Here is a 14,602-nt window from a genome sequence, read left to right as displayed (position 1 = left end):
AACCACCATCTGGCTATTTGAATTTTTCAGCAAAGATATTTTGGGCAATGAATTATTTTACTGTTGAGATTGTCCCGGTTCATGAATAAATATCATCAAGGATTTTTGTCTGCAGAAAAGAGTGACCTCTCTCTATTATATGAACTCAATGAGAGTGTTTGACCTTCCTAAATCCTTGACACAAAATACAATATGGATGCAAATGAGTTCTGGATTTTCAAAATAAGTTCCCTCCATGACACCCTCTATTACATTTTAAAAACCCAGCCAAAGATAGACAATTCAAAGCACTCCGTATAGTGAATTGAATCCCATTCTGTTTCCAGCTGTTCACAAATGCAGAGGCTAAATAGAATCTTTTCGAAAGCACAGGTCAAAGAGAAAGAGAGAGAGAATCTGTAATGTAATTGAGGAATGAGACATGTAGAATCGGCCAAATCATGAAGCAAGGTAGTTACTGCCATGCACAGAAATGTACTTTTTCTTGTGTGTGCAGAAATACAAATTCTATTAAATGGACTCAGCCTTTCTTTTCTGGGTCACTGTGGTCCAGCCAAAATACTGGGTCTAGGATACATGGAAAAATGAGAATTGTGAATAAAGCCTACACTCAACAGTGATGTGGATAAACATTAGATTAGCAGGATGAACAAGTACATGGATTGGTACCAACTATGGGGACGAACAGGGGAAAGTTTAAAGCCATGCCATGCTTATACAAGAGATCAGGCAAATATGGTTTCAACTAGGAACATATGTGAGGCGAGGCATGCCACCGTTATATATAGCTCAGTATCTATCTATCTATCTATCTATCTATCTATCTATCTAACTGGCTCATTATCAAGGGAAAATACTGTGTTTAAATGGAATAATCAGATGAACCGATATTCTGATATTAGGCAAAATTTTGAGAGATTTGCAATGATGCTACACTAGAAATCTGGAATAAAGAGAGAAAGATGATTTGGAAGCAAAATGTGACACAGATCAATGGGATAAATGCATATAAAGAAGATAAGGCATATAAATGTCTAATAGGTCTTCCCTATGTTTTCCTTTTATTTTATTCATTCATTTTTTTAAAGATTTATTTATTTTAGAGAGTGAGAGTATGCATGCATGAGTAGGGAGAGGGGCCGAGGAAGAGAATCTTCAAGCAAACTCCCTGCTCAGTGCAGTGCCCCAGGCAGGGCTCAATCCCATAACCCATGAGATCATGACCTAAGCCAAAACCAAGAGTTGAACACTTAATTGACTGAACCATCCAGGTGTCCCCTATGTTGTCCTTTTAAAAAGTAACTCCCTAGGGGAGCCTGAGTAGCTCAGCCCACTAAGCATCCAACTCTTGGTTTCAGCTCAGGTCATGATTTCAGGGTCATGAGACAGAACCCCACATAAGGCTCTGCACTCAGTGGGAAGTCTGCTTGTGGATTTTCTCTATCTCTCTCTGCCCCTCGCCCTCCTCATGCTCTCTCTCTCTCTCTCTCTCTCTTTTATTCTATCTCTCCAAAATAAATAAATAAATCTTGAAAAAAATCTCTCTGAAAATGTCATGATTTAGGTGATCAACATGATTTTCCTATCCATGACTGCATTGTATCTGTGTGATACCATGCTCCTCAAAACACAACTTCAACCTAGTCAGATGATATTAACAGTCAACCAGAGGATAGAAGCATGATTATTTTTACTAATTCATATTTTTTAAAATAAATATTTTTTCAACATGAATTTCAAAATTATTTACAAGACTTTACAAGATGAAACAAGACTTTACAAGACTTTACAAGACATCTTTCAATACGAAATTATTTACAAGAATTTTTTCATTTCATTTTTTTTTCCTACTCCTCTTTACAGTTTAGTTTAAGCCTCTTGAGGACTTTATTTTCTACTTTATACGTAGAATACAATCCAACATCTTGGCATTGACACAAAGGCACATAAAGACATTTTTTTTTTTCCTATTAGAAGTGAAGTGAAAAGATACCTATTATAGTTGGTTATATTTGCCTGAGAAGTCATCAGAATATAACAAAGAATGTAAACACATGAGACAGTCAGCATATACCCAACACCATGCTTCAAAAATCCGTAGGCTGGTTTTCTTAAATTAACTAAACAGCAGTCCCCAAATAATTTGTTTTGACCCTGAGCATTTAGAGGTATTGGAGTATGCTTACATCTCATGATTTATGAACCAAGTTGTAAAGTAAAATGATATATCCATATTATCAAATACAACTCAAGAGGATCTGGAAAATCATTTATTTTCATCATATTGCCCTGCACTTTTAAATAAATCCTTATTAGTTTCATTTGAACAAATATTGACACAATGTCTATCATAATCTGGATTCCTCTGAATCCTATACTGAGGACATTAAATTTTAAAACGTATTGTGATAAATGAGATTATAGTGAGTTACAGCACCCTATACTCACTCTCCCATCCTTAATTTTTGAACTATCCCCCTCCATTCCAAGATTCTGCAAAAAAGTGCAAAGACAAATCTTGACTTATCAGAATATCATCGTATGCTGTCATCCACATCTGTCTATAAGAGAGAGCAGTGTAGGATTTCTCATTTATCTTAAAGAAATTAATCTTGATTTAAGATGATATGGATCCCCAAATATTATCATGTTAACCAACTTTATTTCTTCTCATTTTCTTATTAACATTATAGCTTATTAAACTGTTAACATAAGTGGTCAGAGAAAAAGCCTCTTATCATTGCCTTCTCCAGAGCCTTATTCTTTAATTTAAGACACATTTATTGAGTGCACTCTATATGCTGAGATGCTCTTGGGATTCAGACATGAACAAAATAGACAAGGTTCCTCCTCATTTGTAGTGTACAGTCTGGCAGGGCAAGAAATAAATAGAAACCAACACATGTGATGAAACACAATCTGGACAGAGGATGGAAAGTCCTTTAGGAAGACATAATATGAAGTCTGGTCATCGGAGTACACTGCTCCAGTGTGAGCACTGACATCTTAAGGGTGGGAAGAGCAAGGAGGCCCAGGTGGGCAGGCATGTGAGCCAGGCTGCTGCTGAGGAGTATGTGAGCTCCCTACCCCGTGTCAGTAACATCATCAGGAGACTGAATTTACCCATGCGGGGGATATTTCCACAACAGAAATCAGCCAACACTACATGTCAGGGATTTTCTTCTTTTCTTTCCTTTTATATCTTCCTTCCTTCCTTCCTTTTTTTGTTTTTGTTTTGTTCCCCATAGATTTAATTATAAAATATCTACCACAACACTAATGACTAGAAGCAAAGGGAAGAATACAAAGAAGCTGATCTAAGAGGAGCATTTTGGGGAAAATTTCACATACAAACCTAAGGAGACAAAGGTAAATCCATTATTAATAATGTATTTTTATACTGTGGAGAACTCATTCACTCATTGCAAATTCTTTAAATTGTTTGTGAGATTCAGCAAGGAGTGTGTCTTTGAGTTTTACTTGGGGGAGGGGAGGGGAGAAGAACCAAAAATTGGACAGACTACAAGGGATGACAAACCCAACAACAGCAAAAGCCATTGCCCTAAGAGCAGGTAGAGGAATAAGTCGAAATCTGGTTTTAAGATGGGGTGCCCGGAGAAAAGGAATTGTCCTAAAAGAAGGATTTGTGAAGAAGCAGAGATTGCTTAGAGACGAAAGAAGAGGTATTTGATAAAATCATCTTGGAAGCTTCCAGAAACAATTAGAAGGTGATATAATTTATAAGACACAGAGACCCATGGTTAAAGATACAGACTTATCTGTAAAAGAGTTATTAAAAGAAAACTCTTACACAATGAATTTGAAATTAAGTGAGAAGTAAAAAGATACTAGCTACAGATGATAGTGAACATGTAGTCAGAGACTTGAGTAAACGATAAAGCAGGAATCAGCTAACGTGAGGATATAAGCAAAACATAAATGAGATGCGTAAAAACTACTTTAACAACGCTGACACTTCTGTTGTGATCATTCATCATATATTTCAAATGTAGCTAGTTTGAATCAGTTCTGTAGTTGTTTAGAATAGATTTCTGAACACAACTGTAATTGTTTTCTATTACTGCACAACAAGGTAATACAAGTTTCCTGGCTTACAGCTCAAACTTTGCAGATTGGGCTAGCACCATCCCCAGTCCGCCCTGTGACTCCTGATAAATCACACTCGTCTCAGACATTTGTCCCTCGGCAAGCTCCCCAGAGTCTCAGTGCATCACACATCAGTTCAACGTCCAGTTTCTCCAACTAAACCAACTTTAATCATCCCATCAACCTCAAGTTCAAAATTTCCTGTGAATCTCATCAGCTCAAAGTCCAAAATCTAAATAAGGCCCAGGTGAGGATAAGACACCTGTGCATATCCATTAAGTGCATTTTCAGGAGCTCAGCTGTGGGCCTGCAAAGGAAGAAAACCACAGTTACCTGACTTCTACACTCCCAGGTATCACTCTGGGCCAGCCCCAGGAGGACTAGGGCAAGCATGTGGGTCTCAACTGGGCACACTGAAGGTAATGGTTGCTCCCCTCTAGTCCCTCCCTCAGAGGAACAGGAACGGCTTTGAAAGAGAGAAAAGAAACAAACAAAAAGAACTTTCATTCTTAATCTATCGTGTATTTCCTATATCTATTACTTGTGGCAAAAATATTATGTACTAAACCTTCAAAGTTCAAACACCATAATAATTTTTAATCAAAATCTAGTTTGTTCTGTGACTTAGATAACCTATATTGAATCCTTAAATTAGTGAACTGACTTTTTAATTTTATCCTTATCATTCCTTGCCAGATGTGTGAAGTGTAGAAATTCAGAGCTACTGTTTGAATGTGTGTGAAGGGTCCAGGATAAAAAAGAATTAACCAACAATCAAAACCACTTCAATGTTGATCAAACAATGTTTGATCAAACATTTTATGTTCCTTCATCTCCACTTCTTACTTGCTGTTAGATTGATTTTTCTAATTATCATTTCATTTTTCCCTTCTATTGGGATCCATTTTATTTTTAATTTGCCTCAGGGTTTTATGAATTTGTTACATTGCCTGGTATAGCAAAATATAAGATGCATTGTAACATAATTATCAAATACTAAATTGTTATTAATGTCTATTAAAATTGTTTTGCTTTCCAAATTTTCTTGCTTTACATATCTCTGGTGTTGTACAGGAACACCCTAAATATTTTTTCTTGCATTTTTGATATGTGTACATCAATTTTATTACTCTATTAATTTATTAATGTTCTCTGTGGCATATTATATGTGTGTATATAAATGTATGCACATATGCATGCCTTATTCTGTCGTTCATTAAACTATATTTTGTATCTTATCTTCAATCAGCATTGTTGTATTCTTTATTTACTTGTATATTACTTATTTACTTGTCTATTATTTGTATACTTTATTTACTTGTATTCTGTATTTACTAGAAAATGGTTCCCTGAATTAACCAGGTCTAATATAAATTTTTAGTCTAATATAAATTTAAATTTAATTTTTAATCTAAATTTGGTCTAATATAAATTTTTATAATCATTTTTACTAATGCTAGGACTTCAGAACATTTTATTTTCAATTACTTTCTCTTCTTGGTGCTATTTTTAAACTTATCTGTGTTATAATCCCAAAGATATTATTATTTTTGTGTTTAGATTATTTTAAATTTTAAATGTTTGAAGTAAGACCAAATAATTGGAAAATTCCTACACATGACAGTTATGTTAGTCATTATCTAAAGTCTTAAAAGCCTTTTCTGAAATCATTTTATGTATAAAATTACAGTTGACACTTAATCATACAAATATTATTGTCATTTTGCAATTTTATAAAGAAAATGCATTTGTTTTCACATTTTTAGGGAACACTTATGTATCTAAATACAGAATATCTATCCTAGAAAATCCAGCCATGATTTATTTTATTTTATTTCATTTTTTATTTTAATTCAGTGTACTTAACATACAGTGTTATATTAGTTTCAGGTGTACAATATAGTGATTCAACACTTTCATATATCACTTGAGCTCATTGTGGCAAGTGCCCCCTCACCTGTTTCACCCATCCCCCCATCCCTGCCCACCTCCCCTCAAAACATCAATTTGTTCTCTATAGTTAAGAGTCTGTTTCTTGGTTTGTCTCCAGCCGTGATTTTTAACAACAACAACAAAAACAAAAGTCTAAACATTAAAGTTAATTGGAATAAAATGAGATTTCCCTTTATTTCTTTCAGCGGGCCTACTGATTTTTACTATATTCATTACTTTATTTCACTTAGATCCATAATGATTTCTTTCAGATTTCATAACACAACTCAATCCAAAACTATCTTTCATAAAATTTGAAGTACTCAAAAACATCTACATGAAAGTTTATTTTCAGCAATACACTACAGAAGTTTTAAAATTTTTTTTTCATTTTTAAGTAATCTCTATACTCAGTGTGGGGCTTCAGCTCAGAACCCTGAGATCAAGACCCACATACTGACTGACTGAGCCAGCCATGTGTTCTGTACACTCTAGATTTTATTTCCGGAGTTCATTTCTAACATTCTTTTTTTTTTTTTTTTTTTGTGATTTTTTTTTTTTTTTAATTTTTGATAGAATGATAGGGTAAATTGATTGTCCAGGGATCATGAGCAGGTATAACCATCCTCCCAATCCTTGGCATCTTCAGGTAATTCAGATAAAGGGGGCAGGTATAAACCACTTTCCAGTATATTCTTCTGACCTCGGTTTTCACCCGCTTCCTTTCTCTGCTTCTGCCTGAATAAAGTTGCATTAATGAGTTTTTTTCTTTTTATAAGTAGCTTTCATATATCTCTTGAAACCTACAATAGCTGAAAACAATAATCAAGAAAATAGTCTCTATGCTACTCTTTAGAAAGGTGTTTATTCTTTAGGCTGTCTCCTAAAAGATCGTTTCATTTTTCCAATCGTTGTGTCTTCCTATTAATATCTTAGCCTGAATAGGTAGATCAAAAAAATAAAATAAGATAAACAGATAGATCATAGGTACATAGATGTAGATAACCATAAACTTCTAAGTTTGAGTTTTATGTAAGAAAGTAACTGAAGAACTGCATTTCGAGTAAACGATACTTTTAATATTCCTTGGATCCTCCTTTATACTCTCTGAAACCAGCATACCAAACAGTAGAACTCACTCATTTTTTTTCTTTCATTGTGTATTAAGTTTGTAACCAAAGCTTATTTGAAATTCTATTTGTTTCTGCAATGTATAGATTTTATTCATATTGCTGGAGCTGTTTAGACCAATACTATTAAGTATTGCATGTATACACATGTGATATATTCACACTTACATATATGCACAAAATATTACAGTTATGTCATCCACTAAGAGAACTTTTAGAGTACTGTATAGAATAGTTGAGTGACTATATTGTACACCTGAAACTAATATAACAATATATTAATTATACTGCAGTTAAAAAACCATAAAAATAAAATTTAAAAGTATTTTATTGATATATTGCTATCAATCAGGCATTTTGCTAAATATGGAGATCATAATAGTGGACCAAAAAAAACTGTCTTGAGGTAAAGTCATATTTTCCCAAGCTGTGTCTGAAGCTAGGAATAATGATGTTTTCTTACGGACATACTGCTTGTTGGGGATGGGGGTAGGCAATGGGTAATGTGCTCTATAAGGGAGAAGTCTCAGGTTTATTGATGGTTGAGGGAGATGGTGCTGGGGGGACAGAGAGCATTAGTCAGTGATGATAATTTCACAGAGGAGCAAAGAAGCTCCTTCAAAGCCACAAAAGGTTACTATGCGGTTCAAGCTCAGCAGTTTCTAATTTCTGCTTCTTACTAGACCATGTGTTATATGGAAACACAGTCACAGAAAAGCCTTTCCAAGGAATGTTCTTTCCAGAGATTTAAGAGCACACAGCAACATCAGAAACAGTTTTTCTTACAGCTGCTACTGTGGAACGGAGCGATAGGAAATGATGACAAATGGTCTGAAAATGTGTTGTTCCTGCAGAGACATGATTCGCGTAAGTGTCAGCTTTTTCAGCAATGGCAATTACTCTGCTCTGGGAGACATAAGGTAGAATTTAAACATTTATTTATATTAAGAGATTTCAAAACTGCCCTTTAAATTGTGGGAGCTACTGATATATTCAAATTGCTTGGCGAAGGTTTGTTCAGGTTATCTGGTCTGTTATTCAGAAATGTTTGTATAAAATGATTCAAATTCTGTTTTCATTTGCCTTAGTATCCTGGTCTTACCTATAACAACAATAAGAGTTAAATGAACAATTTAAGAGACATCAGGGATCAGCTGGAAAAAAATCCAATACTTTGAGATATATAAATATTTGAAATAGACAAAGAATAACAAAAATCGAAATAGGCAAATCTTCACAAGATAAAAAATAAATAGTATCAAAAAAAAAATTTAAACTAGGAATGTGAGTACAAAGACACTAAAAGTGAGTGTCCCTGACCCTGGGGAAGCAAATTAAGTTTACTGTTATATAATTAGAGTAGTTAGAAAGACTGATACTCATAATAGTAAAAGACAGTTTAGTATGAAAGAAATAAAGTCTTAGGTTTAAGTAAAGTAAGGTTTAAATAAAGTAAGTAAGTAAGGTCTAACTAAAGACTTAGGACTAAATACCCTAAGTGTGAGTCTAAATTATCTGTTATTTTTTTATTATGTTGAATTGACAAAAACTGCCTCCAGTGAGCAAGTCATCACTGATTTGTTTTACCACTATTCAACCCTAAATTAGTCCGGACACATTAGTTATTTCCAAGTCATCATAAACTTAAAAGAACCCAGACCAAATATTAAAAATAGAATGCTTGGAGGCCCGGGAGGGCTAAGAGAGCATGAGAACTAGTAAGCAGGGATTCAGAAGGGGCAGGAGCCTGGCCTGATGTCGCTTTAAACTGGGGGATTTCTCAGTATGGGAAGGGGATTGGGAAACTGTGACAGGCTTTTCGCTTCTTTCAAGACTAGGAAGTTAAAGAGTCTAGGCCCCATATCACTTCTGTGCTCCCTTGAACATAGTTAGAAAGCAAAAAAGTAGGTAAATACTACCTTCCCTGCCTATCTTTATGGCCCAAGATCTTTTCTTTTCTTTTTCTTTTCTTTTCTTTTTTTTTTAAGATTTTATTTATTTGAGAGAAAGAGCAAAAAAAGAGAGAAAGCATGAGCAGGGTAAAGGGCAGAGAGAGAAGCAGACTCCCTACTGAGCGGGGAGCCTGGTGGGGCCTCCATTCAGGAGCTCCAGGATCATGACCTGAGCTGAAGGCAGATGCTTAACCGACTGAGCCACCCAGGTGCCCAGCCCAAGATCTTTCCATCCCCCTGCAAATTTTCTCAGGATGACCCTGCTTCCACTCATTTTAGTTCTTTGTCTGTAGATTGCCTCTTTGATGCAATCAGTGATGCCCCAAGAGACCTTTAGATGTTTGAACTAGGAAATATTCCTTCACTATTAGTAGATATCCCAGCAGTACCTCTTTGGATCAATTTCTCTCGGAGAATGTTTTGACAGGCATCTGCCTCACCCCACACTCGTGCATCCTTGGTCTTTCATCCCAGTTTTAGCACTGCCTGCACTGGTCCAGGATGCCCCACATCTGTCTTATTTATGGATCTATGGTCCTTGAGGAAATGGCTGTGCACATTCCTTAGCCGGAGTGAACCTTGCTGAATCCTGATCTAAGTAACCTCTGCAGTGGCATGATACTCAAAAATCTCAGGAGCCTGGCCCCAGTTGGTTATGAAACTCCACTTAAAACCATTGAGTCTGTTGCTCAACAGTATATTCATGGAGGAAAAATTCCAAAAAAGAGAAAAGAAAGTAAGAAAACTGCCAGGAATGTTTGTTAGCCCCCCACTTAAAAGAAACTTGGCATGTTATAGCATTGAAGTTCCTCATAAAAATAAGCAGAGGCATTTCAGAAGTCACTTGACGGATACTCCTAAATGAAAGTAAAAAGGATAATCAATGTAAGGCAACCTTTCACCAAATTCCAAATCTATGATGCTGAAAAAAAGTCCCACTAGAATGACACCCTATGAACATAGTATGAAATGCCCTTAGGGATCCTACATCCCACAAAGTCATAGCAGATCCACCTGGGTACAACTCCTCTTAGTATGAGGAATGTGGACAAGCCTACAGGTGTCCCTCCCAGGACTCCTGGGAGAACCCTGGATGGAAACCCTGGGTTTGCAGCAACATCTTTGGTTGTCCTTTATCCTTTTAGGCATAAGGCAGAGGTCAGACAGAAAAGTTCAACACATATGTAAAGAAGGTGAGGAAACCTTTGTCTGTTCCTCATTTCCCACAAAACATATGACAACTTGCAGTGGAGAGAAGCACTGGGAATATAGGAAGTCTGCGAAATATCCCGTGAGTTTCCAAAACTTGGTCTCCATGTAAGAGCACACAGGGGACAGGCACCAAAGGAATGTAAGAGGTGTGAAGAAGTCTTTACAGGTTTTTTTTTTTAAGTCTTTATTTCTTTGAGAGAGAGAGAGAGCATGTGCTGGGCCAGAGGCAGAGGGAGAAGCAGTCTCCCCACTGAGCAAGGACTCAATCCCAGGACCCTGAGATCATGACCGAATCTGAAAACAGACGCTAACAGACTGTGCTATCCAGGTGCCCCAAAAGGAAGTCTTGCTTTGCCCATATACTTTTGAAGACAGGTGAGAAATTCATGAAAACATCAACATAAGTCATATGGAAAGCCTTTGCTAAGTACTCAAGTTTCACTGTGTATGCATCTCACATTGAAAGGATATGTGAGTATCAATGTGGGAAGGTCTACATGTCTAATTGTCCTTTAATATTCATCTAAGGTGGTATGAGCTCATACCCAATATAATATGGGAATGCAAGGATCATCTTTCCATGAACTATCTTTCAGATTCCCAAGGATTTTATGTTTTCCTTGGGCTCCACTGGTTCTTATTTCTTGCTTCCAGTGAACCACTGCTCCCTTATTTTTTGAGTTCTATGGATACCATTTTCTTTCTGTACTGCTTTGAGTCATACTAATCACGGCCTCCCTTCCAGCATTCCACAATACCACTACTAACACAAGCCATAATAAAGATTAGATGTTTACTGATGGTTAAATTAATAGGGATATTTTACAGTACAAGCCAGTAGAGGAAAGAAAGTTAAAACTGAAGCTGCATTGTGGAGGGTATGCAAAATAGAACCACTTCAGAAGCTACTTTGGAAGACAATTTGGCAGTTCCTTATAAAACTAAACATACTCTTACCATATGATCCTAAATTTATGTTCCTTGGAATTTAATGTAAAGGAATGGGAAATATGCCCCTATGAAAAAACTGTGCATGAATGTTTATAGCAGCTTTATTCATAATTTTCAAACTTGGAACCAACCAAGATGTCCTTTGGTAGGTGAATGGATAAACTGTGGTCCATCCAGAGAAGGGAATACTATTCAGTGTTAAAAAGAAATGCGCTATCCAACCAGGGCATGCAGAAAACTTACATGCATATCGCTAAGTGAAAGAATTCAGTCTGAAAGGCTACATAGCCAGTGTCAACATGAACTGTGGCACACGCAGACATGAAAAGATATAGAGGGCCCTTAGTACTCAAGGGTCCACTTAGTACTTCAGCGAAGAAAGCCAATCTGGAAAGGCTGTACACTATGGGATTCCAACTACGTGACCTTTTGGAAAAGGCAAAACTGTGGAGACAGTAAAAAGTCCAGTGGCTTCCATGGATTGGAGAGAGGGAAGATGAATGGGCCAAGGATAGGGAAATTTTAGGATAGTGCAGTTCAGGATTGTATGATACTATAATGGTGGATACATGTCATTTACCTGCCCAGGACCCTAGAATATACAGCACCAAGGGTGATATGATGGAAACTATGCACCCTGAATGATAATGATGTGTCAATGTAGCATCATCAATTGTAATAAACGTACCACTGGGGGAGGGAGTGTTGATAGTGGGGGAGGTTGCACCTGCCAAGTGGGGCAGAATGTCTATAGGGAATCTCTCTACTTTCCTCTTAATTTTGCCATAAACCTAAAACTTCTCCAAAAAAGAAAAGTCTTTTTAAAGGTAAAGTAAGCTGAACACTACATACAGTTTCTTGATTATCTCTGCTTTGTGAAACTCTTTTTGCCTAGATTGTCTTCAGAACATCTTGCTGCCACAATTTGATGAGGTCGACTTTTCTCCGTCAGATCTTTGGTTTCAGTCTCCTCCTTGTAGAATGATGCCTTAAAATCCAGGTGTGCACATATGGCCCTATGTTGTAAAGCAGTAAATACAGCATTAAAAAGAGACAACTGAACCATACCCAAGAAAGGTTTCATCTTCTCAAATCCTCAAATAAAAAGACTTAGTAAGGCATTTTCTTTGGGTAAATTACCCAACCTTGTAATGAATATGCTCTCCCCTTAGAAGTAATCTTTTCTCTTTTTTTTCAAATTAACATTCTTCCTTCCAATTATCTCAGTATCTGTATAGAACCACAACAAACCTCACTAGCAACTCTTTTTTTTTTTTTTTTCATATTTTTATACCTACTATATACTGGATACACTAAGAAAAGAACTCAAAACCTAATTTTGTTAAGACTCTAAATTTCATATGCTTTGTACCACAAAAGGACGTCAGTCCCTCCAGACCTGTACCCATAGGATCTGCCTTCATTTTCTTAAGAATCTTAAGGAGCCATAACTTTTTCCCTCTGTGATAATAATGTGCACTTGAATTTTGGATTATTATTACATAAAGTTTAAAAGAATTAAAAAGAATATCACTTAAAATGGGTTAACCTATAAGCATATCCATGTTAGCAAACCATGTAAATACTATGATACTCAGTTTTTGTGAACAGCGCTATAGAAATGTTTATGACTGTGGGATATAAGCAAGGGTATGTTTCTGCTTGTCCCAGTTGATGTGACTATTTCTGAACTATCTTCTCCTCTATGCTAATAACCAGAACAGCAATGTTAAGGGCAAGAAACGCTACCAAAGCAGCTCAGTCTCTTCAAATTTTAAGTCAAGGAGAACTGATTTAACAAAACACCATTGTGCATAATAGTTACTTAGAGTCACTTAAAATATCCATTGGGAATGCCCAGTACTTATTTTAACACAAAGCATTTTAGTTAATAGAAGGCTGCTGCCTTCTTCCTACGTCATATGTTTTTAACCTTTTACCAAAGTGCCATGTGGCTTAGGCTCTGTAATGCTGAGGAACGGTTCCTGCTGTCCCACATGAGGAGCTATCATTACCATCATTTTGTATGGAAAATTCCTTCCCACACTCTGGACCACACGCCTTCTGTGACTCACAGACAAAAGTGATCCCTACAGAGTAAATTACCAGTTGGGCCCTTCCTTCTCCCCCAAGTACCTGTCAGTTTGAAAATGCACACCTACCTACACACACTATATATATATTTAAGACCATGATATTTTTCATTTTACAGGGCCCAATGCCAAATTTCAGTCTTAATTGTGAATCGTTCATACACTACAATATATTAGATCAAGTCAATAGGAGGACATAAAGATATGAAAGCCACATGTATATATGATAATTTTATTTAATATCATATATTTGAAGAAGATTTACTTTTGTTTAAAGTCTTTTTTTTATTTCGAGTCTTAAATTTGAAGCTGAACTTGTGAAAACAGAAGGAAGACCTCCACATTCTTAATAAAATTCTAAATTGCATATCACTCTTTCAACATAAAAAAGTAGATATCTATTTAAATAAATATACCATATCTGTGAAAAAATGCAATGTACTCATTTGAGAAATTCTCAACACATTTTAAGGATTATATATACATACATAAACACATACGCATGCATATTCATATATACATGTATTTTTCTCATACACCTGCATAATGATGTGGCTATAGATCTGTTTTTTTCAAATACTTTTAAATTTCTACACCCAGTAAGAACAATGACCACAATACTTTAAAGCTACTGAATTATTTAACTTGAAAACCAGCAGTATTTGTCAGATTTCCTTGGGGAAATGTCTGTAGGCAATTGTCAGAAGTTTTTTGTTTTGATTATTTTTCCATTCTAACGCTCACAAAACTTATTTGTGTATGGAAGGCCTAAAAGAAAAGACATATATAAAAACTCTTTGCCCTGAATTACCCTGCAGACCTGATTACAACACCGACTTCTCAGAGTCTCCTGGGACCACCTACTCTTCAATTATTCACTCAGCCACTGGCCAAGCACAGCCCCTCTGTTATTTCTACATAACACCTAACACTACAGAGTGTCTTTCTTATTTAGTATCAGTTTTTTATAGAATGTAAGTTTTCTGACATAGGAATTATTTCTACTCTGGTTTCTGCTGTATCTTCAAGACCCATAACAAACAAACATAAAATATAAAATCAGTCTACCTCCAAGTTGCATCTCCACTTCCTTCATATCAGGGAGATCATATGATAGTTGTCCTTCTCCGACTGACTTATTTCGCTAAGCATGATACCCTCTAGTTCCATCCACGTCGTCGCAAACATGGGGTTTAAGGGGGTAGGAGATGAATGAATGAAACAA

This window comes from Mustela erminea, chromosome 13, assembly GCF_009829155.1.
Source record: "Mustela erminea isolate mMusErm1 chromosome 13, mMusErm1.Pri, whole genome shotgun sequence".
Lineage (NCBI taxonomy): Eukaryota > Metazoa > Chordata > Mammalia > Carnivora > Mustelidae > Mustela > Mustela erminea.
Note: the sequence above shows the minus strand (reverse complement) of the source record.